This window comes from Cryptomeria japonica, chromosome 4 (assembly GCF_030272615.1).
Source record: "Cryptomeria japonica chromosome 4, Sugi_1.0, whole genome shotgun sequence".
In the NCBI taxonomy this organism is placed as follows: domain Eukaryota; kingdom Viridiplantae; phylum Streptophyta; class Pinopsida; order Cupressales; family Cupressaceae; genus Cryptomeria; species Cryptomeria japonica.
In genome coordinates this window covers 731,561,334-731,587,848 of record NC_081408.1, presented here as the reverse complement: position 1 = coordinate 731,587,848, position 26,515 = coordinate 731,561,334, and positions in this window count along the sequence as shown.

The following is a 26,515-nucleotide window of genomic DNA, read 5'->3' as shown; positions in this document are numbered from 1 at the left end:
ATTCGCATATTAGGTCTGCCTAATAATTTTCTTTATGCTCACTACATTATCTCCCTAAATGTCTACAATGATCTCCTTTATATACAAGATTCATTTTACAATTTGCCAAGTCGGCTTACAGTAATAAACAAAATATTACATAACAAAAACCATGTCGGCCTTTAAGCTAGTATACATGTTTTCTTTTGTGTCGGTGTCGGTGCCAGTGTAGAGTGATCTTGTTGATGTCTTGCCTGTGTAATGCTTTGCCAGTATGATATCTTGTCAGTGCCATAGGATTGCAAGGTTGCCATCAATGACAAAACCTTCAATCAGATACAATGTCTCATTGGAGTGTCCATATGCCAACAATCTCCCCCTTTGGCATTGATGGCAACACTCATGAGAAATTTCAAAAAGTGTCCAAAAATGTGTAGTCCAAAAATATGAGGGCTCCCCCTGAGCATATGATACCTATCTTTGAACTTTCTCATCCTACTACTCCCCCTTTGGCATCAATGACAAAGCTTGTCAAGATGTTAGTAGTGTTTGTAGTTACATCTATCCATATTCTTAACCCTGTAGTTGGGTAGTTATTATCAGAAAAAGATTGCTCAAAATTAAGTTTATACTATCCATAAACTTTTTACCATCTTTTATTACTGTTTCAGTCCTCTTCACAGTATCGGTGAGATGCTGCAAATGCTCTGCCAATGTTTTGCTTTGTTGGGCTAATGCCTCTAAGATTTCCTTCCGCAGAGATGCTAAATAGTCCAATCTTGGACTCGGTTTAGATCTCAAGTGTTTTTCTTTGTTTATTATTCTTTCTTTTTCTCTTTCTAGTCTGAGCAATTCTTCCTCAAAATTTGCTAACTTCTTTTCAAAAACTGATAATGAATCTGGTGAGTTGACAAAATTGTCTACAAGCTTATTTATCTCATCTTGTGTCTTGCTTATTTTTTTGTCAATATCTATAGTCAAAAGGTTTGTTTTACATGTATCTTTATACATATTTTTATACTCTTTCAACAAACTACATAGTTCCGGTAGAAGTGTGTCAAAGTCTCTGTTACACTTCTTTATTTGTTCATCAAAGAATTTTTGTTTCTCTTTTTCTACCATGTCCTTTACTGATTCTTCCTTTAATTTCCCAATATTTCCAGAAATGTATTTACATAATGTATCGAATTGTCCTAAAGAATCTTTATTATCTATATTACATTTAGGAGCAACTAACTTAAAAAATGGTATTGAATCATCTATTACTTTATAAGCCTGTGAACTGCAGTCAGTTATTTTCTTTATAGAGTCTAATAATACCTTAGTCACATTAGTTGACTTGAATGTTGATGATGATCCAAGAGTCTGAGTGCTGGTGGAAATAACCATGCTTGTATTGACCTCTGGCAGGTCAGTTTGTGTTTGCATTTCTTTCAGCACTAGTTTCCCTGCTTCGCTACTTACCGATGGCATTGTTTCCTTGTGAGCCTATTCCAGAGCCTTTAGCTCTGTTGATTTCTCTGTATGTGCCTTAGATTCTATCTTTTTCCCTATATCCTCTACTGGTTTCTCTATTTCTCCTATTAGCGGATGCTCTTTAGCCATATTTGACTTGCCAGTTGTATCTTTGTCAACTGTTATGTTGATGTTTTGGGTATCAACATTTATAGTGTATAGGACTTCAGGATTTGGATTGCTATCCTCTACATCCATACTTTCTGCTGTTGGTTGGTCTTCAGTGGTTACGATTTTCACAGGTGGGGGTAGGTTGTCTTTAACCTTTATTCTTGGAGGTCCACCAACTTTGCCTTTCCCTTTGTCCCTATCCTTCTGATATACTTTAATAGGCTTAGCATTCCTGTATTCTTCTTGTTTTTCCTTTTCAACCAAGAATATGTCCCAACCATCTTCTGTTTCCTCTACAACTTCAGTAAATCTTCCTACCATTAGTGAAATATGTCGATGTGTAGTAGAGAATACTATCTGGTTTTCCTAAGCAATCAAATTATCAATTTCTTTGGGAGAGTTTACCGGATACACAGCAAGTAGTTTTTCTATTTTTATCTTATTATCTAAATCAATCATTGCTTGCCTTCTGGCCTCAAGTCTTTTGTACAAATCATCAAGAATTTCATTGACTACTTCCATCAAAAACTTTTTGTACATGTCCATATGCAGTATTACACTTTCCTCAACTTGCCCTTTCTCATCAGCAGATAGAGTGTCATAAATTTTCTCTATGTTTTTCAATTTTCCTTCCTCTATGATTTCATTTAACAATATGTCTAGAGGTGCCAAGTCAGTTTTTGACTTTTTCTTTTTCTTAGGGGTTAGCTTCTTCTTAGGTGTGACCTTTCTAACCAGATATCTCACTACTTGTTGCTTATGCCTTGTCCTTCGAGGTGAAGGAGTGGTTGCCAGTGAGGGATTTCTTTTCCTAACAACTCTTTTAAAAGTTGCTGGCATGTCACCTTTCAAAGAAGTACCTATCGGTGATAGATGAGCTTCAGGTTGTAGAGCTACCAACTCATCTTTTGTTATCCTAGTTTTCTTTAATACATCTTCCTTAATGGCCTTTGCTTGTCTGGATCCTTTCCTCACAAATGCCTCTACCTTCTTCACTCTTTTCTTAGACTGTATTTGGCTTTCTATGGTCTCAGCAATACCAAATACTTCTTCCTTAGGTTCTTTGGGGGCTTCCAGAAGTGCTTTAGCATAAGTTTCAACTATGTGATCATCTATCTCATAGCCCATCTCGGTTACCCAAATTGTCCTTGGGATGACTGCTTCCATCCATATTTCATCTTTCTTAATAACAAAGCATATATCATCTTTGTATTTATCTACTATTTCCTAAGATAACCTTATTCTTTTCTTCATTTTTGTCTTCAATGCTTGGAAAAAGTCATGAATATTGTTCTCCTTATTCTCACCCATGGTATTAAACAGTTCTGTCAATTGTTTTCCTACTGGTATGTCATATCCTAGTTCTTTATATCCTATTTCGGGAACCTATTTTGGTATGTGAAGCATTAGGCATACTAACAGATTTCCAAATCTGAAATAAAGAGTATGTGAAGCATTAGGCATACTAACAGATTTCCAAATCTGAAATAAAGAGTTTCCTTTCTTATCCTTCTTTATCTTTCCAAGGTTGTCTATCAGTTCATCTTTTAACCATTCATAGATGTCAATTTTTGCATTGTCTGTTACCATATCATATGCACTCTTAATGCATAAACTTGAAACTGAGTTAAGCCTATTAGCATGATTGGCTATGTAACCTAATATCATACTTATGAATCTCACATTGATATCTTCTACATCATTAACCCTTAGAGATCTCTTATCGAATGTTGCACCTGTTAGGTCTATTACTAGGTCATTGGAAAATTTCTTGTTTTTGTCTGGTCTTTTACTAGTGGTCAGTAACCCTATGACAACTTTCACAGCCTCCTTGGTGATCTTATGGATTGCATCTAGCCAGAAAAATTCTCCATGAACTCTGCTTAACACTATCCTAATCATAGCCTTAGGAAATTCAGGAATGCTAAGGATTTCTATGAATCCTAGGGTTTCAATAACCTTGTGTTTAGCTTTAACATTGCCGATATCATCACATATCTCGGTTTTATACATTGTTTTGATTTTGTCATCTCCTAACTCTTCAATGTTGCAGTGGATGTACATTCTATGGTCTTCAGCATATACAACACCTTTAGGGATTTGAGAAAATGCACCTAAGGTATCATCCTTCTTTGCTATCTTGGGGACTAACTGAAATACAGGCCTAGGTCTTTTAATTACTTCCACAATAGTAGGTTTTTCTATGTATTCAATTGTAGAGGTGGATGCCATGATTAAATACCTTTCTCTGTCTTGGATGGATGAATGCTTGGAGTGTGCTTGCTTCTTGCTTGAAATGCCTTAGCTTGGAATCTTCGCGCTCTGTGAAAGTTTGAAATCACGATGAAATGAAATGGAGCCAAAACCTTATTTTATAATGTCTTTTCACCATCTACCACATTGATTGCATGCCGGTTAAGTATTCACTTAACATTGTCTGTCAGTAATAAGTAATTTTCAACTTCTTATCTCTAACCGAGGGAATAATAGCACATGTGTCATTAGATTGCCAAATCCTCAAGGAAATTTTCTTCAATTGGATGAAGAACTTCCTATCGGTGGAGCACTGCTTTGTCCTATCGATGAAGCATCACTCTATCCTATCGGTGAAGCATTTGTTGGTTCTACTAGTGGAGAAGTATTCCCAATATTTAGATTAGCTTTTCTAATCCATTGCTTTGAGAATTCTTGCTTAACTTCAACCTTTTCTTTACCTTTCAAACTAGCACTTTTGTTGTCTACCGATGTACTTTTACTTCTACAAAATTTAGCAATATACCCAGTCTTGTTACATGCATAACAAGTTACATTATTCTTCTGAATAGCTTTCCCATAACCTATGTCGGTTTGTGTTCTGCATTGATTTGATAAATGTCCAAATCTTCCGCAAACATAACATCTCACATTCATTCTGCAGTTTTCAGAGTTGTGACCAACTTTGTTGCATTTTGAGCATTGACAAGTGGGTGTATTGATATTCTAATAATTCTTAGATCTACACTCATTTTCTCTATGACCATACTTATTATAGTTAAAGCATCTTCCATTGAATTTGTAAGAATTATGTGGTCTTACCGGTTTGTTGTGATCTTGAGTATTTGCAATACCGGAGCTTTCACCAACTTCAAAGCCAATTCCAGAAGTGTCACCTTTAGGTTTTTGATTCTTCAGTAAGGTGCCAAGTTCCTCTGAGCTTTTCTTGAATTTTTCTTTATGTTGATTTGCAGTTTCCAATTCTCTTTCCAAGATTTCTTTTTGTCTCATCAGTTCATTTGAGTCATTCTGAGTATGCATTAGATCTGTCTTCAACATGTCATTTTCATAGCTAAGTCTTGTGTTCTCATTTGCTGCATCACTTAGTCTTCTGGTCAATTCTTCTTCATTCTTATTTCTACCCTCAATCTCTTTGCAAAATCTCATAGTCATATTCTGCATTTCATTTTTTGTTGTCATGATCTCTTGTTTCAGCTTGCCTATCATATCATTAAGTGATTCCTTTTCATCATTCTCATTTTGCAATTTTTTACAAAGTTCTCTTCTCTTATTTCTTGTAACAGTAAGATTTTCTTGAAGTGCCTGAATGATATCCTGAGCTACTCTTAAATCATCTTCTAATTTGATGTTTTTCAACTTCTCTGCATCATAGTCAGTAAGAGCTCCTTCAAGTTGTTTAATCAGATTTTCCATCTTTAGCGGTGTCAAGATCTTCCTCAAGTTGTTAGGCTTCTGAAAATAGAGGACCAAGCTCTGATACCAATTGTTAGAATTCCCATAGATACTGAGAGGGGGGGGTGAATCAGTATCTAACCGGTGATAAGAATTTCATAATTTAAAACATGCAGAACATAAAATAACAATATACCGGTATGCAAGAATTAATGCAATAAACAAAATTAGAAACATCCACATGAAAAGAACACCATAACACGAGATGTTTGACGAGGAAACCTGGTGTGGGAAAAACCTCGATGGGATTTGTAAGCCACAATATTCACTTATTGGCCAATAAGAGAATATTACTTACAATAGGAGCTTGCACATGCAGGAAGGCCAACTACCTAGAGCTCACTGCTCAATGGGAAGTCACACTGACTTACAATAAGGATTATACTAATGCAATGACTTGTACTGCTTTACAATAGCATCTCCAATGCCAGATTCAGTACCAGTTCATGCTCTATTCTTTACATATACCCTTGACCTATAATTTGCATATTAGGTCTGCCTAAAATTTTCTTTATGCTCGCTACATTATCTCCCTAAATGTCTACAATGATCTCCTTTATATACAAGAGTCATTTTACAATTTGCCAAGTCGGCTTACAATAATAAACAAAATATTACATAACAAAAATCATGTCGGCCTTTATGCCAGTATACATGTTTTCTTCTATGCTAGTGCCGATGCTGGTGTAGAGTGATCTTGTTGATGTTGATGCACTGTCTTACCTGTGTAATGCTTTTCCAGTGCCATAGGATTGCAGGGTTGCCATCAATGACAAAACCTTCAATCACATACAATGTCTCATTGGAGTGTCCATATGCCAATAGGGACAAGGTCAGGGGCAGCCACAGGTACAGGCATAGGTATGGCCACTAGTACAGGGGCGACCACAGGTAGAGCCACAAGTACAGGGGGCCAAGGAGGAGGAGGATGAGCTATTTGAGCTAAGGGAGATATGCCAAGGATAGGAAGATGAGATCCAAGAGCTGGAGAGGGAGAGGGATCAACTCAAGAGATAGCTCAGGGACACTGAGCAGGAGCAAGATCAGGCTATCCAACATTACACTAAGGCTGAGATAGCACTGAGGGTTGGGAGGCAGGCGGTAGAGGACACAGGGGTTGGATACACCTATGTTCTATGGGCAGGGGAGGAGATTGGTTATTGGGGAGACCTATACTCTAGGGCAGTGCCACCAGAGTAGTGGGCTAGGAGCTTCTGCAAACCATCACAGACAGGGACGGCCACTGGGGGGAGTCACAGGAGACAGGTGTCTAGTGGTGGAGTCATGGGTTCTCCACCACCACCAGATAGAGGGGACAGGAGAGATAATCCTAGTGTGGGTCCTTCCAGGGCTCAGACTCCATTGAGGCTAAGCAGTTCCAAGGGAGGGAGTTCATCATAGCCTTAGAGGGCTCCCTATGTATCAGTTTTGTATCATTTTTGTATGATGATGTAGACACCTTCGGGTGATTTGTAGCCATATGATTTTGACATCATTGTATCATGATACTTATGATTATATATATATGAGATGATTCATCTTTGTGGCAGCTATATGCATGTGTACCTATGTGATAAGATGTTTCATGATGTATGTTTCTATGTGATGAGATGATATGGATGCAAATATGTACATAATGAAATGCAATATTTTTGATCTTTTATGTTTTTAATATGTTATGCATGATGCAAATGTGAATATATGAAATGCTGATGAATATGATAATAAAAATGATGAAATACATGAGTAAAATGTAGAATGTGCTGACATGTGTTATGTGTAGGATGTGATGCAATTGTGATATCTATATGTATGTATGAAATGCTTATATGTGGTAATGCAGGTGCAACTACATGAAATGCCAATATTTTTGGCATGTCACTATACTTAGTCATGTGATAGCAGGCTACGCGGACTCAAGAAGGAATATGGAAGTATATCAAGAAAGGGGGATGGAGGATAGAAGATATGAAAATGAGAGAGCTTCTTGTGCATTATCATCATTGAGCTTTATTATGGCAAAATAGGTTATGACAATCGAGGCATATGTTCGACCCGGAAATTCATTGTACCTATTTGCATGGAGATAAGATAGTCTTAAACAAGGAATGCCCTAGTTCACACTAGACTCTCAGTGTCCTCATATCCTTGGACAAGTCATAGCATTACTAAGAGACAATCCACAAATAGTAGAAGAAAAATAGGTGACGATACCCCATCCTTGTCTTTCTAGTCAAAGACATCCTGGAGATACAATCTCTAGTCAGAGACATCCTAGAAAAGCTGAAAGACATGTCACCAAAAAGATAAAATCAAAAGAAAATCAAGACTCAACACCAACATCCACTGTAGTCCTCAAGTTTATTGTCTCTTGTCACTTGTATAAGTCTTATTTGATTGTTGCCACAATGTTTACTTTTCACAAAAGGATAGATAGCACTGAACCATAATGTTGTTTGAGTCTGTTGAAAGATTTATTTGTTGAAGCCCATTGTTGTTACTATATCTCATTTGAAACTGACTGAATCCATGAAACTAATACTTTATTGCGGAGAAGATGGAAATTTATTATGGATTGTGCATGGATAGACTGAAGAAAGATGGAAGAAACTATACTCCTCAAAATGTGTGATGTTCTTAGTTCCACACCCATCACTAGACGTAGGATTCACCTTAGCCACAGATAGGAGCTGATTTATTATGGATGGAAAGGGATGAAAATGAATGTTTATTATGAATGGCTAACCAATCTTGAGTAGATAAATAACAAGCCATGATGGGAGTGGGTAGGTTTATTATAGATAGATAGGCTATGAGTGTGTGCAAAGTGAAAGGATGAGATGAAATCCTGAAGGAGGGAGGAGCAATGTCTCTATGCATGGCGCTGGTGACCTAGTTTTCGCCATGGTACTTGCCCAAGGCACCACCAAAGTGGTTTTCACCATTGGATGAAATGTTTTTCTTTACTTTTTTAAATTTTTTTTATTTTTTTGTTGTCACAAGGTACTTGTTTGCTAGGTTTTCACCAAGTAATGATTTTACGTTTTATGATTTTTTTGTATTTTTTATTTTTTTTATTTTTTTGTATTTTTAAATTGGGATACTCTGAAGAGCTATGTGTAAAACCTGCGAAGGTGCATGTTGTTGATAGGATCATCGAAAGGTTCATCATCTAGAGTTGAGAGTTGATATGCACTTGATCCGTAGGCTGCTGTGATGATGTAAGGACCGAGCCAGTTCGGTTTGAACTTGCCCTTCTTCTCTCTGTCTTGTTGATTTTTAGGATTTTCTCTAAGAACCAAGTCCCCTACCTCAAATGTGTGAGGCTTGACTTTATGGTTGTAGCTACGACTCATTCATTGTTGATAAGCCTTGAGATGATTAAAAGCAGTTTGTCTTCGTTCATCCAATAGTTCAAGTTCTTATAAGCAAGAGACCCTATAGTCTTCATCATTGATAATGATTTACAAAGAGACTTGTAAAGAGGGTAACTCAACCTTGATAGGCAAGATAGCTTCAGTGTTGTAGACAAGTGAATAGGGTGTAGCTCCTGTAGGTGTTTGGACGCTTGTGTGGTAAGCCCAAAGTGCAGGATTAAGTTGGATATGCCAATTGTCGCTAGCGTCGTTGACTGTCTTTTTCAGGATTTTAAGGATTATTTCATTAGATGCCTTAGCTTGACCATTACCTTGGGGGTAATATGGTGTGGAGAAATGATGGGTAATATGGAAGTGGTCACAAAGTTCACAAACATCCTAATTTTTGAAGTGATGCCCATTATCAGTGATGATGGAAACAGGAATACCGTATCGACAAATGATATAGTTGAGAATGAATGTAGCAATTTGTTTTCTATTAACTTACATGAGAGACACAGATTGGATCCATTTTGTGAATACTCTATTGTAGTGATAATGAATTTATGATCGTTGGAAGAAGGAGGGTGAATCTTGCATATGAGATCGAGTCCCCATTGACAAAAGGGCCAAGGAGTCGCAATTGGTTGAATTTCTTGCACTGGCGCATGAATGAGGTCTCCATGAATTTGACATTGCTTACATTTCTTGACAAACTGATATGAGTCTCTTTCCATGTTGGGCCAGTAATATCCAGTCCTGATGAGTTTCTTGGCTAAGGTAGGACCACTATAATGTGGACCACATATCCCTTCATGTACTTCACATAACGCAATCTAAGATTCGTCGCTTTCTAAACATCTAAGAAGAGTGCCATCTAGACTTCGACGGTATATGATATCGGCTAAAATGACATATGGGAAAGATTGGTGAATGAAAGTGTGATGTTGGTTATTGGATAGGTCAGGAGGAAGGGTATTGTCATAAAGGTATGTGAAAATGGAACCATATAACTAGGACTTAGGACCAACAACACATATCATCTCAGTAGGAGTGATTTCATATGAGGGAACCAAAAGGTTATCCACCAAGAACTCATAGTGGGTCTCATTCAGTGGTAGATCGATTAGTGAAGCAATTGCAGCCATGGCATCCATAGCTTGATTTCGCTCTCTTGGTATCTACTCAAAGTCTATCTTTGTGAACTGTTGTTTCAAGTCATCCACCCTTCTTTTGTAAGGCATTAATTTCTCATCCTTTGTTTGGTAGTCATCATTTGTTTGATGAATCACAAGTTGAGAGTCCCCAAAAAATGAAGTTCCTGGATCTTCCACTGAACTGCAATCTGTAATCCAGTTGTTAATGCTTCATATTCTACTATGTTATTAGTGCAGCGAAATGATAATTGATATGATTTTGGTATGGAATCCTCTTGAGGAGTTATGAAGTGGATACCAGCTCCTGCCCCATGCTGTGTGTATGAGCTGTCAAAGTACAACTGCCAAGGCTTTGCGCGTGACACTATCAAGATGGATTCGTCTGGGAATTCTGAAGTTAGAGGAACATCATCTATCATGGGAGTATCCGCTAATTGATCTATGATAGCTTGTCCTTTTATTGCTTTTTTCTCCACATACTCGATGTCGAATTCACTCAAGAGCATCACCCATTTGGCTAGTTGCCCAGTAAGTGTTGCTTTATTAAGAAGGTATTTCAATGGATCGATCCTTGCAGCCAACTTAGTTTTATGAGTTAGTATGTAATGTCATAATTTTTGTGAATCAAAGACCACAGTGAGACATGCACACTCAATTGGTGTGTAGTTTAGCTCATATCCCACCAAGGTGTGACTGATGTAGTATACTGCCTTTTCTCTGCCCTCAACAACTTGGTGTACTAAGAGTGCCCCCAGTGTTGTTGAAGTAGCTGATATGTATAGTAATAGAGGTTGATCTGGAACTAGTGGCATCAAAACTAACGAATTCAAAAGATAATCTTTGAGTATCTGGAAAGCCTGTTGACAATTATCATCCCATTTGAATTTGATGTTTTAATGTAGCAGGTGCTGAAAAGGATTACTTTTATCTACAAGTTGCGCTATGAATCTTCATATGGACTGGATTCTCCCTTGCAAAGATCAAAGTTGATTGATATTTTGTGGTGGTTGCATCTCTAGGATGGCCTTGACTTTTGTTGGATCAGCTTCAATTCCTCTTTTTGATACAATGAATCCTAGGAGCTTCCCGAAGGTTACTCCAAAGACACATTTCTTGGGGTTTAATCTTACTTTGTATTTTTCCAACTGATCAAAGATGACTAAAAGTATGTCCAAAGGTGTATCTCTGTCTACTGATTTGCCCAAGAGGTCATCAACATAATCTTCCATATTAATGTGCATGAGATCATGAAAGATAGTAGTCATGGCTCTTTGATATGTAGCGCCTACATTTTTTAGCCCAAAGGGCATGATATTCCAACAGAAAGTTCCCCAAGGACAAGTGAATGTTATTTTGTGTTGATCCTCAGATATGATTTTTATTTGATTATAACCAGAGAATCCATCGATCAAAGATAACATTTCATCACCTATTGTGAGATCTACAATCAAATCTATGTTTGGTAATGGGATGTCATCCTTAGGACAAGCTTTTTTGATGTTTCTGAAGTCTATACATATCCTGATGCTACAATCTAGTTTACTGACAGGCACTAAGTTTGAGATCCATTTTGGATAGTCAATTGGGCATATGAATCCAACATCCAATAATTTTTCATGCTTTGCCTTGACTAATAATGCCACTTGTGGATGCATCTTTCTTAATTTCTGTTTCACTAGTTTTGCCTCCGGTTTAACTGTCAAATGATGCATTATCAAATCCAAATCCAATCCAGGCATATCAGCATATGACCATGCAAAATTGATTTATCATTCTATGAAGAAACTTATGAACTTTTCTCTTTTTGTCTCCATCAGAGATTGTGCCAAGAATATGTTATGTGGAACTTCTTTTGTGCCAATGTTTGTTTCAATAGTCTCCTCTACCAACATGGATGCCTTTTCCTCATATGATGCTGGGAGAATGTCGAGCCTTCCATCTTCGGGTGCCTCAGAGAGGTTTTTTCCCTCAGATACATCCTTTCTTTTTACTTTTTTGGGGTCAGACAGTGCCACAACATGGTTTTTGCCATAAGACCCTTGATTTGTTTTTATTTTTATGGTTTTGCTACTGGAAGGCTCGACACCCTCACCAAAATATGCCACGTTGTTGAGTTCTATAGTGTATCCTACCTTATGGTCCCCAAGGGGATGATCATCTTGTATGCCTAGATAATCATTGAAGGCCTCATCATTTTGGAATGTATCAAACTATGCAGGTCCTTCATAGTCCCAGTCAATGAGTTGGTGGTGAACAAGTGGAAGGCCTTTGATGTCTTTGAAGTTAGCGGGGCTAAGAGTGAAAATGCAGTTATATTCAGGTATGTCAAGGTAGTCATCAAGGTCATCATTAGCACTCTGCTCATCTATCTCGATCGTGAACGAATCCAAATGGTCATCACTAGTAGCACATTCTGGGATAGGTGTTCTCATTCTTTGTGATTTCGACCTAGAACCTAGAGACAAGGACTGTGTGGACTCCTCAGGGGTTGTTTCTTGACCCACTTTAAATTTTCTATTAAATTCCTCTTCTTCTATGGGTTCATCTAGTTCTCTGAATGTCTCAGTGAGTTCATAGTCACTGGAGGATTTGTTCGAATCCCATTCCCATTCATTGGAATCTGTGGAATAGTGATTCTCTTGTTGAATTTTGGTAGCTTTGATTTGTAATGCTTCTCCTATCTTTTGAGTGTGGATCTTAGAAGTCATGAAACCAAGTCCTTTCGAGCATTCCTTTTTGAATGTCAATTTAGGTTATAAAGGTTCAATGATGCCTTCCTTCCTTAAGCCAAGAGGACTTTTGCCATCATACCCAAATTTTTGTAGGATCTTGAACCCTTTGCCATACTTTTCACATGGTATGCTGATGTGATCTTGTGTATCATTTTCAAGGTCTTTGTAAAGCATTTTCTATAAGTCTTCTTCTTCCAGTTCACCCCATCTTTGAAAGATAGTAGGGTGCCATTTGAGTATAATGATAGATACCTACTTATTAGGATGTGGTCTTCCATATTCTTTTGGTGAACTCATTACTTGTTGTAAGCACATCATTTGATTCAAAGTGTATTCACCCATGCCCTTGTCCTAAAATTTCCCTTTAAGCTGACCTTATTTTGATGTAGAAGGTTTTAATGATTCAGGATCAATGTATGCAGAAGAAGGGACAACTTCCCTATTACTTGGAATGATCATCTCAGTTTTCGGTCTCAAGTTATTGTAGCATATGTATGGATTAGGATCACCACTAACTATTATTTCAACTCCATTGTGATGAAACTTAATGCATTGGTGATATTTAGTTTGCATTTCCCTCATTTCATGAATCCAAGGACATCCTAGTAATATATTGTATGTGAGATCCAGGTCTAGGACTTGACAAACCACATCTTTCGTAACTGGCACAACTCTGAGAGGCAAGGTGACTTGGCCTTTGGATGAACGCTCTTCATCATCATATGCCTTGATGGTAATTTTTTTTGTAGAATTCACATCTTTATTAGAATATCCCAATTATTTAATAGTTCTTAATGTTCAAATGTTTAGACCTGCTCCTCCATCTATCAGGACTCGTTTTATTTGATGTTTGTGTATGAAGGCTTCACTGTGTAAAGGTGCATTATGTGGCTAACTTATGGAGGTGTCATCGGCTTTTGTGAATGTAAGGGAGTGTGGAACAGAAAGGTATCCCACCATGGCTTGAAACTAGTCCACGTTCCAATTAGTAGGGACATCAGTGTCTCTCAATATTTTGTCAAGAATAGCTTTATGTGCCGGGGATATGCGTAAAAGCTCAAGGATAGAAATAAGTGTGGGTGTCTTCCCCAACTATTCTACAAGGTCATACCTAGGTTTGGTTGATGAGGAAGCTATTTTTTTTTACTGGAGCACCTTACAAAGTGAATTTACCTCGATGAGTTGTAACATTACATTTAGAGGTAGGTCCGGAAGAAGATCCAATGCCTTTTAGGACAATCTTGGGTCTTTGGGTAGAATTATCAAGTGTTTTGTCCTTGATGATAATGGTAGAGACATAATTGTCCATCGAAATGTGATTGATAGTTGAATCATAGTTATAGGATGCTCTGGTATAGTTGGTTTGGTCATCTGTGGCTTTAGATTTTCCATTGTCATGCTCTGGGAATGGTTCCTTAAACATCTCATGTTCTTGATTGGATGAATGTCCTTCAATCTCAATGTCACCTCTATCAATAAGGTCTTGTATGATGTTCTTTAGTTGATGGCAATTTCCTACCTTATGAACCTTGCTCTTATGAAATTCACAATATTCATTATCATTCCACCAATTTGGTTTGACCTTTGGCTCATATGGAAGAAAATATGGAATTGTGACTATCTTGTTTGCCACTAGCTTTTTGAAAACAGACTCAAGTGGTTCTCCCAATGGAGTGTACATCCTTCATGACTTTGAAGTTGTTTGAGTATTCACTTGATTACTTGTAGAACTTGATCCAGGAAAAATGATTTTGGGTTGTACTATATTGGCATCCACAACACCATCATTGACTATGTTCTTGTTTTTATTCCAAAATCTTGGCTTATCTTTTCCTTTAAAGTCATCTTTGTTTTCCTTGAATATATTAATGACTCCTTGTTCAATTAGGACCTTCTTTGTTGCCAAGCCTTTTTCAATGATGTCTTTGAAGGTGGACAAATAAGCTTTTCCTAGGTCATAACCAATGTCTTTGTTAACATTCTGAGTGAACATCTCTACCATTTATTTTTGTGGTATTTCACAAGAGCATCTGCAAGCTAGATTTCTCCATCTTTGTAAAAATGATGAAAAAGATTCTCCATCCTTTTGTTTGGTGTTGCACAAGGTAGTGACTGATATGTCTGTCTCTATGTTGTATGAGAAATGTTGGATAAATGCCTCTGCTAAGTCACCCCATGACTTAATAGTAGGTGGAAGTTGGGAGAACCATTCCATAGCTTGATCACCTAAGCTTTGTGGGAATAATCTCATCAAATATGTCTCTTCTATTGCTACCTCAATGCAACCTATGATAGACTATCTTATGTGTGCCTTAGGATCCCCTTAGCCTCTGTATTTATCAAACTTAGGTGTCACAAAGTGTGTAGGAAATGGAGGCATTGAAATGCTTTTGTCAAATGGATAGGGACATATGTCTCTCATTGTGTAAGTTGGCTTCGATGTATTTATGTCCTCCATTTTCTTTTGTAAGTCCTTGATTTGTTGTTCCAAATTATTCTTAGGTGGAGATCAACTTCTTGGACCAAACCCCATGCCTGAACCATCGGGTGGAGGAGGAGCATGTTGCATATATGGATGATATTGATCATACACATGTTCATATGGAGGAGGTCTATAATAATGTTGCATATAAGGACCACTTGGTATAGAGTCATGGTGAGGAATGGAATATCTACTTTGTCCATGTATACCATACTCTATAGGAATGTCATGAGTTTGTTCTAGTGTGTTGCCCCCAAATTTGACACGAGGTTTCCTTGTGTCCAAATTTTGAACATTCCTTTGAATATCCAATTGCCTTGGTGGTTGGTCCTTAGCATTGGTATGTGATTGAGTATATTTTTTTTCATAAGACTTCCATGATGGTCTGCAAAGGTGAGTATCATATGCTTGACCATGTGTATGTGGGACCTCTAGTTTTTGAAACAAAGATGATGGTGATTCAGGCACAAGATGTGGTCCTCTATTGTCTCCACTAGTAGGCCTCCTTTGATCCATGTTGAGGTGAGGTTGTTGCAAAGGTTGATTTTCCATTATTTGAGACATGTCAAAATCATGAGGGATCTTGGCTCCACTTTGTGCCATCACTTGTAAGAAGTATTGTCTATCTCTCCTTATTATTTCCTCAACCAATCAATTGAAATGGGGATCCATAATGGTGTCTTCCACTTCTACTGAATGTACAAAAAAGTTGTCCATATTGTCAGTGTGTGTATCATTGTTGTTTTTAGTGTCCAAGTGCTCATCATTTGGAATGTTTCTATAAGTATCTATGTCAGGTAATGTAGTATGATCAGAATTGAAAAAGATATCATTGTCAAACTCATAGGAACTCATGTTTGCGGACTCTTGAGCCTCTTTAGCTTCTCTCCTAGATTTTTGGTAAAGGGTTTCAACAATGAACTAGGTATTGACCAAGATATGTGAGACTAGATGAAAATTAGAAAGATATGAAAGACCAAGAGTTGGATGGAATGTAAATGAATGTAAAGTTTACTTGCAATGTCCAAAGTGTAAGACCAAGTATGTATGTATTAGAGTAGGTGTGACTTCCAAAGAGATGATAGTTTCTCTTGATGAGGTAAGTTGACCTTGACTCTAAGTAAGACCAAATGAGACCCAAAGGTGATAGACCTTGATGAGGGACCACTTAGCAAAATGTTGTTGTATGTTGTGTATTGACAAAGTATGATGAGGACAAGCAAGTGACCTTTTGTCTCAAGTTTAGACAAATGTGAATGTAATGTAAGGTGTAAAGCAATGATGAAATTTGTGAGACCCAAAGAAAGGTTGAATGCTAAATGAAAACCTAGAGAGATACCTAGGAAGCTCAATAAATCTAAAACTAATTGTTCCTTGTTTGTTGGATTATGAAAGTTTTCAATTCTGAACATAGACGTGCTTGTATACTTCACAGATGTGCTTAGAGGACATAGACGCTATTCTGTCAGACATAGATGCACTTAAATGACATAGACATGGTTTTGTCTGACACGGACGTGTTTTTGAGATGTTGTAACTGCAATGTTGCTCAAGAGAACACGAGTGCATTTCTGCCCTTCACAGACGCGATTATATGACACAGACGTGGTTCTATCAGACATAGATGCATTTCTGAAAATTTTGTGCAATTTCTCCAATCTATGAAGTGACTTGTTGTGACCAAATCTGAATGTTTGAATATTTTTTTTGTGACAAGAGGACACAATGTTGATGAGGACTCAATGTTTACAAGTGTTTAGACTCAAAATGACTCAAAAGAAAGTGTGTTGTTTGATGTAAAATTGTTTTGCATACACTTGAAGACACAAAAGACATAATGTTTTGATGTTTGATCTTGAACGTTTGAATTTTTAAAATCAGTCAAGCACAATTCTTATTGCTGGCCAAGACAATAGTTTTTGATCCCACATGGAGTTTCCCCTAAGGCTACACTATTCAGAGCAGATACTTAGATGCTTGACTCCACTGGCTCCACCCTTGGCACTCATCTCTTGAGGCAGCCAAGCATTAGTCCCCATGAAAACTCCTCATGGTGAACTTTGTATCTCTACTAAGAACCGAATGTGTGTGGGCCGCTACCAAAGGTCCGACCTCCTACCCCAACAACTAGAAGGATTTTGGCTTCTAAAACAAAAAGGTGCTAGTAAGGGCATCCGCTCGTGTGGCCATACATGCGGCACTTTTAGCTTTGTAAATATAGAAGGCTCCCAGCCAGTAGGGGTTACACCCTACAAATGATCAAATAAATTTGATCAAACGGGTTTATGGGGAGACATAGTGTCGGTATGAACTAATCAACACATGTTATCCATAGTTTTCACCATGAATATAGATGTTTATAGTGGTTTGGAAGAGGTGGGTTTTCCTCGCTACCGCTTGGGTCGTTCTCTCCTCACTAGTAGTCCTAATGACCACACGGGGAGACAGACCCTCTAAAGATTAAACAAAAAGAGCCTATTGCTCAAGATATAAAAGACAAGGGTTCAATTTTAGTGCACCAATTGAAGTGTTTGCTAGTCTATGAAAATAAGGCACACAATAAAAATCAAAAACCCTTGCCAAGGTCCTACAACAAAGATCTATTAGTAGTTTGGATTTGTTTCAAATAATCACCCCTTCCTGCAAGCACACAAGTTAGGTAAATTTTAGATCCAAAAGACTTTGTGAAAGAGGGGCCTTCGGCAAAATGATTTTGCTTTCAAAACAAGCTGCACCATTTTTGTTAACTATATCTAAAAATGTTAGCTCAATATAAACCAAATCTAAAATCTGAATGACGCAAAACTGAATCAAAGAAACCCCAAAATGTAACAAATTCAGACAGACGTGGTTATCAGAAACACAAATGCTGTAAAATTTCACAGATGTGCCTAAAGCCGACACCGATGCGGTTCCGGAACATAGACACGACTCTTGGATGCAGACGTGCCTGAAAACTCCACAGACGCTACTAGGTAACACAGACGCAACTTTGAGAATATCGAGAAAAATAAAATTCTATCGAGGACACAGACGTGATTCCAGATGTCGTAGACGCGGCAAAAAATAAAAAACACGATCCAAAAGTACGCACACGCGAAAAGATCAAAATGTTGTAAAAAATGTTAGATCTGCAACTTCAAAACACAAAATCTACAACAAAAGATGTTAAATGCAAAAAGGATAAGTGTCCCACTGGGCATGCCAAAATGTTTATGGTGAAAATGGATACAACAATAATTGAAAGACTAAATGAATTCAACCACAAAACCCTAGCCTAACAACAACAAAGATCCACCATAACATATGAAGATTACCTAAGACAATGCAAATCAAATGAAATCACAAAGATTATACCATCACATGTCCAATAGGGTTTGAATCTCCATTCTTCCTATCTCCATTGATCTTGCTTGATATATTTTCTCTCAGATTTTATATGTGCACAAGAGCTCAACAAAGAACGGAAATGTGGTTGCAGGTAGGATCGCATATGAAAGTTCAAAAGCATAGTCGAGTAGTCCACTGATTAGGGTTGATAATGAAGGAAGCATCTCCTTATATAGAAGACACTATCTGAAATAGAGGGATAATATTGAGAGGTGTAAAAGAGGTCGGCTATGATTAGAGGGTAGGTAAAGAAAATAATAAAATAATGAAAGGGGTAGGTAGTGTATGAATTAAGAGATGAATGACATGTGTCATGGGTAGAAAAGGCTAATGAATTAATTAAATAAATAAAGATGTATTTAATTAATAGAGGAAGTGGGATCAATTAAATAAATAAAAGTACTTATTTAATTTAGGAAAATGGGATAATTTAAATAAATAAATGTATTTATTTAAATGAGAAATAAGGCTAGAAGAGGATAAATGAATTAATTAAATAAATAAATATATTTATTTAATTAGACATGACAATTTTAGGTGTCTACAGTAACTTTTGTATTGCCTAATGAGGATTAAGAACAATTTTGGTACATATGTTCTATTTAAGGAATTGGAATGGTGGTTTGCTAGAAGTGGTTAAATTTTTTTCATTTTGATTTTGTTTCGATTTGGTTTTGGTTTTGGTTTTAATTTCCATTTACTTTTGGTTTTGTTTCAATTTTTTTTTCATTTTTGTATCGATTTCATTTTCATTTTCATTTTGATATTTGTGAGATATGTAATTTGATATTTTGTTTTGTTAACTATCTAGGTTTGGTTTTGATTTGTAAATTTGTTGATTAGGGTTTAGGGTTAACTATTAAATAATATTTTAGATCAAAATTTAAAATTTACAAATGTAAAAACAAATTTATTTATAGTCTACCTTAAAAAAAACTATAATAATACCAAAAAAAATTAAATAATACACAAAAAGTAGGAAAAACATACAAGAAAATTATGAAATGTGAAAATAGATGATTGAATGTGTACCTGGGATAGTGGTGAAGGCTTGAAATGGAATCCACAGCACAAGGGCCCATTTTTGATCTCTTGTTCTCACTTCACTTCTAGGGTGAAAATGAAAAATTCACCCCAAAAAAATGGTAAAATACGATTTAGAAACAAGGGCCCGTTTTTTAAAAACGGGCCCCCATTTTATTTAAAAGCGGGACCCCATTTTAGAACAAAATGGGGGCCCGTTTATTTTAGCTTCAGGCCCCCATTACCTTTTGGCTCAAGAGCCCGAAGCATAAATAGGTCCCCATTTTTAAGAGCATGCTTTCTAACGTCCAAACTTTCACGAATTTGTGACTCATTACCTTGCACTTACCCTTACCTCTCCTCCTAACTTTGGAGTTAGCCAATTAGGAATGGCTTTAACCTTCGTAGGGTCCATCTTCAATGAGCCTTTGGATATGACAAAACCAAGATACACTAGCTCTTCTTTCATAAACTCATATTTTTTTATATTTGTCATCAATTGCTCTTTATTCAACTTCTGTAAAACCATGTCAAGGTGTTGCAAGCAATCTTCTCTCATCCTACTGAACACCAAGATATCATCCAAGTAGACCACTACAAATTTTCCTATGAAGGGATTCAACACTTCATTAAAGAGCCTCATAAATGTACTTGGGGAATTAGAGATCCCAAAAGGTATAATTATCCACTCATAATGACCTTCATTAATTTTGAATTCAATCTTCCACTCATCTCTCTCTCTAATGCTTCTGATAATAGCCACTTTTCAAGTCAATTTTTGAGAAATAGCATGCACCACCCAAGCATTCCATCAAGTCGTCCATCCTAATGGTTATTTTATTAATTTCCCTTGAATCATTACACATCCTCCAATATCCATCCTTTTTGGGTGCTAGGACAACTAGGACAACACATGGACTCAAGATTTCCCTTTTCAAGACTTTATCCAATAATTCTTGGACCTATTTTCTTATTTCTTCATTTTGTTTGGGTATCATTTTGTAGGTAGACTTATTGGGCATCGTTACACCTCGTATAAGGTTTATGTGGTGGCTCACATCTCTCATAAGGTATTTGGTTTGATTATGATAGCATATCCTTGTCCCCCTTCTCCCTTAAATGTTCTCAAGAAATCCTTTTCACCAACTATCATAACACTAGACCCAAACAACTTGTTTAAACCTTCATCTTGGAGTGGTGTAAATGTGAAGGAAACTCCATCCTTCACTATCACATATAATTTCTTGTTCCCATCATGCTTATCCTTCTTGTCATACTGCCATAGTCTACCAAGGAATATATGATGTGGAGATAATTGAACTCAACCTCTTAATTGGCGTTTTGCCAATGAATCTACTTAGGGTCCTCCAAGAACCATCCAATGGTTCTACATCTTTACACCCTCCAAGGGTCTACAGGGCTTACACTCTCTGACCTTCCCAAGGTCCTTAGACTAGGATAAGCACTTTTTGTTTTGTGAGTTCCATACTCTTTCTTAGGAGACCTTGTTTGCTAACTCCTGCTCACACTCAACCTAAGAGTTCAACCCCTCTACCATAGGATCTTCATTCCCCAAATTAGGAACACAAGGATGGATGAATATATATGGGTTCATAATCCTAATCCTCCCCCAAGAGATCCATTATATACTGATCAAAATCTTCACAAGCAAAACTGCATTTTTAGACATAATAGAAGACCTAATTCTAGTAGCCCTTTCAATGGGGTATTATGAGATTATCGACCAATATTACTTAAAAACCATATGAACACATTGTTATTCCAGACACCCTTTTTGTGGTTACATATAATACTTCAAAACCAAAGATTGGTTTAGTTGCTAACATGTCTAACCCTTATAGGGCTAAATAGACCTAATTGCCCATTCCTAGGCCTAAATACATGGATTTTCTCAAACACCTTCACTAGTCCTATTGCTTGAATGAAATGATGATAGTTTTAGTTTTTTTTTTCCATAAGGAATTCCAATTCAACCATCCTACACCTCCATCCACTAGATTCACCCAATTAGGGCCTATTACCCTTGTTACCTTATGCTTGCTAACTCAACATGCCAAGCCTAGGGTCTGGTGGCAAATCTCTAGTTTAGCTTCCCCTATCTCAAAACCAAAAAGAAAACATAAAATACATTGCAACCTATCATTCCACAAGGTTTCAGAGTGGGTATCCACCATGCAATGTTAGGTTGGAGCCATTGTGCTCTCAAGACCCTAGTTTTTTGGGGCTTTCGCACTCGCCTGCAACAAAATAAAGATAACTTACAAACTAAAAAAGTTCAAGACTTCAAAAAAAAAAAATTAAGTTAAGATACCAGTATAACAATCCATGTCCTTTTTTTGGAATTATCAACCTGTGCAGGCCATACAAACTTGCAAAGAACAGGTAATAACTCGGAAAAACACACCAAATGGAGAAACCAAACTTGTCTATTTGACTCAAATATTCAACCACCCATTCTAATTAGTATTTACAAGCCATATATTAGCCTTGGAGTAGTTACACATTCTCACAACCAATTTTGACAACCAGCTAGTCATTGGTGTACAAGGTTTGGTGAAAATGTTGCAAAGTTGCTATGAGCAACTTTGGCAACTTTTACAATTTTGCCTTGGTTGAGCAACTTTACTCAACCCCAAGCTTGGTCACTTAAAAGTAACTCATATGACCCCAAAAACCTCAACAACCTCAAAATAACACCAACCAACCTACATTAACCCAAAAACAACTTATCCTAGCAACTGCTCTACTTGGCACCCTTAAGAGCTCACATGCCAATATTGGCCAAACAGAGACTCTTAGGACCCTTAAAATGATTTGAGAACACACTCAATGACCTCTTAGACTTATGAAAAAGCTAAGAATAAGATTTTGACATCCTGGAAATAAACTCAACAAAACCCAACAAAATTGTTCATTGCCCCTACACCACACTCCCGAGCTAGAAGAAACTCAAGTCCCTAGACTTGAGAGGGCTGGAACAGTGGTGTCATGCTTTAGTATATAAATCTCAGACATCCATGTAGCCTCTAAATTAGGTAAGTCTACCCACTTGAGTAAGTACTCTCTATAATCTCCTTTCCTAGTCTTCTTAATAACTTTAGAGTCTATGATGCATTCCAGCTGCATCAGTTGACTAGGGGGTGTTAGCATTTGCATGAAGATTGCATTAATGATATGTTATGTTGTCATTGATGTCAATTGAATCGGTAATGGTATTTATGATATTGTTGTTATTGATATTGTCTTGTAACCAGTAGGAAGAGCTTTGAGGAAGATGTTGTAAATTGGTATATAAGTATGTGAGTTGAACCAGTAATCGATGTATAAGGTTAAACCCTTTCTATGCATGTAAACAGTAAACCCTACTAGTTGTTTTTTGTAAAACCCTAACCGATTAACTTTTTTTTTATTATGGGAAAACGAGGTTTTGAAGGGACCCTAGAACCCTTTACAAAGGAACCATAAAAGATAAAAGCATTAAGAAAATAAATAGGATAGATAGCAAAAAAACCTGCAAAATGTTGGGTGAAAGCCAACACAAAAGTCCAACACTACCAGCAACAACCAACAAAAATAGAAAAATGACAAATTACATTATGTTTTTAAGGGCATTAGCCAATTTCTCGCTAATCCCTTGCATTTCTTTGATATTCTCCCTGAGGAAAGGGATTTCCTTTGATGAAGGCAAGGCAGCCTTTTTCAAGCTCACCCTAGTCCTTTTAGCCACTCCTCTAGGAGTACTATCCACATTCCCAACCTCAATAGTAGCCTCTTCAACATCAAGGTCCACAATAGACTTGGCAGGGCTAGGACCATCAAGGTGTTTGGCTATTTCCTCCATGTTCCTCATCGCAGAGTTGAGGATGTTGGGAATCAGAATTGGGAAGTTCTTCATGGTAGCCTTCCCTTCCTCCATCTTGCTAATCTAAACTTCCAGCTTCTCTAGCTTTTTGTCCATTTCCTTTTACCATTTCTCCAGGTTGATTTCACCTTTCTATCCCTGCTCATCCTGGTGTTTAGGCTTTTTTTTTCCATTTTATTAATTCTTTCATAAACCCATCTATCAAAACCTAGACAAGCATCAGACTGGTTCTTAAGCTTATCTAGGACATGCATACCAATATTCATTTCATCACCAACTCTATCATTTTCCATGTTTTCATCCTCCTTATCCTTGTTTAGCTCTATTTCCATTTCCTTGTCCTCCCATTTTTTCTTGTTATCTAGCTCCTCCATGGGCTATTTGTTGAGATCACCAGGGCTCACACTGTGGGTAGGTTCCTCCTTATTACCCTTGTCCTCTTCCTATTTTTCCTTCTCATTACCATTTTCCATTTTGGATGTTTCCTTGACCAAGCTATTCTGATCGAAATCTTCCTCTTCTCCTCTTTCCTCTCCCTCCACTTCCTTATCTTTCCAGGTCTCCATCTTGTTCGTATCATTAGTCTCCATATCACTACTTGCTTTTCCCATATACTTAGGATCAACCTCGACATCCTTATGTTTATATCTCAAATCCATGTCCTCCACATTTGCTTTTTTTAGCCTTTTTACTTTGTTTCTGCTCATCCTTGTTGGGCCCAGAATCCTCACTTTTCCTCTTTCATTTTCCCGAGGATACTTACAACCTTTTGTTTCCCTGAATTGCCAAAATCTTACAATGCTCATAAATGAGAAAAATAAGACAATAATGTAGCACAGGAGAAGAGGGGTTCTTATTGTGCTTGTTCAACGAGCGCGACATGGACCCAAAAAGGTAATAAGGAAGAGACACCCTTTTCTCATGCCTAAAGTGGTTCAGAAGCATAAAGTGATAGGTATGGACCCTAGTGAAGTGGCCCTCCACAGTGATATACTCCATAATGGCATTAAGCACAAAACCCCAAATCTTTTTAATGTTAGACACTTCATAACACCTCCCAGATGCTTTGCCTAATTTATATCTCTCCTTATCTTTGCACGAAAAGGGATTCACAATATTATTGGATACTTTTAGGTCCCTAAATAAATTGAGGCTAGTATGGGACATAACTATGACCATAGAGATGAGGTCCATGTCCAGCTTGAATTTGACACCATGGATTTTGAAAGTTCCATTTTTCCAATTTTTAGTCACTCTAGTAACCGCCAAGTTAACTCTTCTTTTGTACTAATCCACCTATTTTTCCATGAACGTCATCATAAAACCCTTCTCCAGCTTCATCTAGACCTTGGGCATCTCCCACCATCTAGAAGGGTTATCGAGTTCCACTCTTCTAAGGTCACCTCCCATTCTTGAATTCATTTTGCAATTTTTTTGCTTCAGCAAATTTGAAGCGAGATTCCAGATGACACTCAGACACTTGAAAATAAGCACCCGTAGAGTGTGAGAATTTTTAATATTCTTATTTAAAACTCCACCCTTTTGACAAGCCATAATCTCCTTTTTAAAGTTTTGATGTTTAATCATTAGTACAACCATGATTAAAATGCAATCTTTCTTTCCCCATAATTTTGTCCTTTCTAATGAGGTCTTTAATATTGAAATCAATATTATCTTCACCTTTCCATATGCTTTATTTTTTAGATATAATGCCAATGTTAGCAAGACCATCTGTGACAACGTTTTTTTCCCTAAAAGCATGCTCAATAATAACATATTTAAAACTAGTAATAATTTCTCTAGCCTTAAAAATGATATTTTCGATAGACCATGAAGGCTCAACTTTACCCTTTAGGTATTTAATAATATTAAGAGAATCTCCCTCCAACCATAATTTTTCATGATTGGGATTTTTAGCAATAATTAGAGTATTAAGTGCAGCCAAAGGTTCAACATAATGGCTCGTTTGGTTACCTAAAGGACCAGCAACAACCACAAGACAACCTCTAGCAAAATTCATGACAATACCCTCATATCCAACATTGCTAGGATTTCCCTTAGATGCCCCATCAAAATTGCCATTGATCTATCCCTGGGGAGGAAAGCTCCAAAAAAATTTCTACCTTTATCCTTGCTCTTTCTGCTATTGGAAAGGTTCCATCTTTCATTAAAATCTTCCTTAGTAGATAATCCAGTATCAATGCCATATAAGCAATCATGGATCCCTCTATAAATTTTATCCACCACCACTTCAGGGTTCACACTTTTTTCCCTAAAAATATCATTGTTACGCTCCTTCCCGATGTTCTAGGTGACAATGGGGAGAATAAGTTTGTAGAGCTCAATATTCTTAGAATTAGAGCTAGGGAAAAACCATTGTTGCCTGAACTCTTCCAGTGAGTTCAGGAAAACCAGTTCAACTTCCACTTATTAAGAATTATATTCCAAATATCCTGACTAAAAATGCACTGGTAGAGGATATGGCAGGCTAACTCCTCCTCCCTGCAGCAAAGACAACACATGTTAGGAAAAACAAATCCATGCTTATGGAGATTATTAAGGGTAAGAAACTTATTTTGGATAAAGATCCAAAAAAAGATATTAATTTTGGGAGTCAAATTCTTCATCCACACTTTGGCCCATAGAGGAACCTCATCCAAAAATTTATAATGTATAGAGACAACCAAAGAAATAGAATATCACCCATCAGAAGTTTTCTTCCAAATCATACAATCCTCAGAATGCTCCATGAAGATTTTGGAAGAGAGAAAGGTCTCCAAAATGCTTAGGCCCAGACAAGCCTGGCTAAACTCAATCCACTTACCATTTCTATAGTAGTCCATAATAAGGTCTCCATACTTTCTTTTAAACCAATCTTTCCATTCATTAAGAATGGGGATTTCCCCAGGTGGTTTATCCATTAGCCATCTATCCTCCCAGAATTTGATAATTCTCCCATTATCCAGTTTCCACTTTCCTCCAGCAACAACCCAGACTTTAGCCATTTGAACAACATTCCAAATAGAAGAGCCATCCACAAGGAAGGAATTATCCATCAATTCTTCATCAGACGGTTGCATATGAAGGTATTTCCTTTCCCAATGGAATTCCATTCCCTTTCCTCCCCTTTCATTCTCCAAATTTGTTTAGCTAACAGGGCA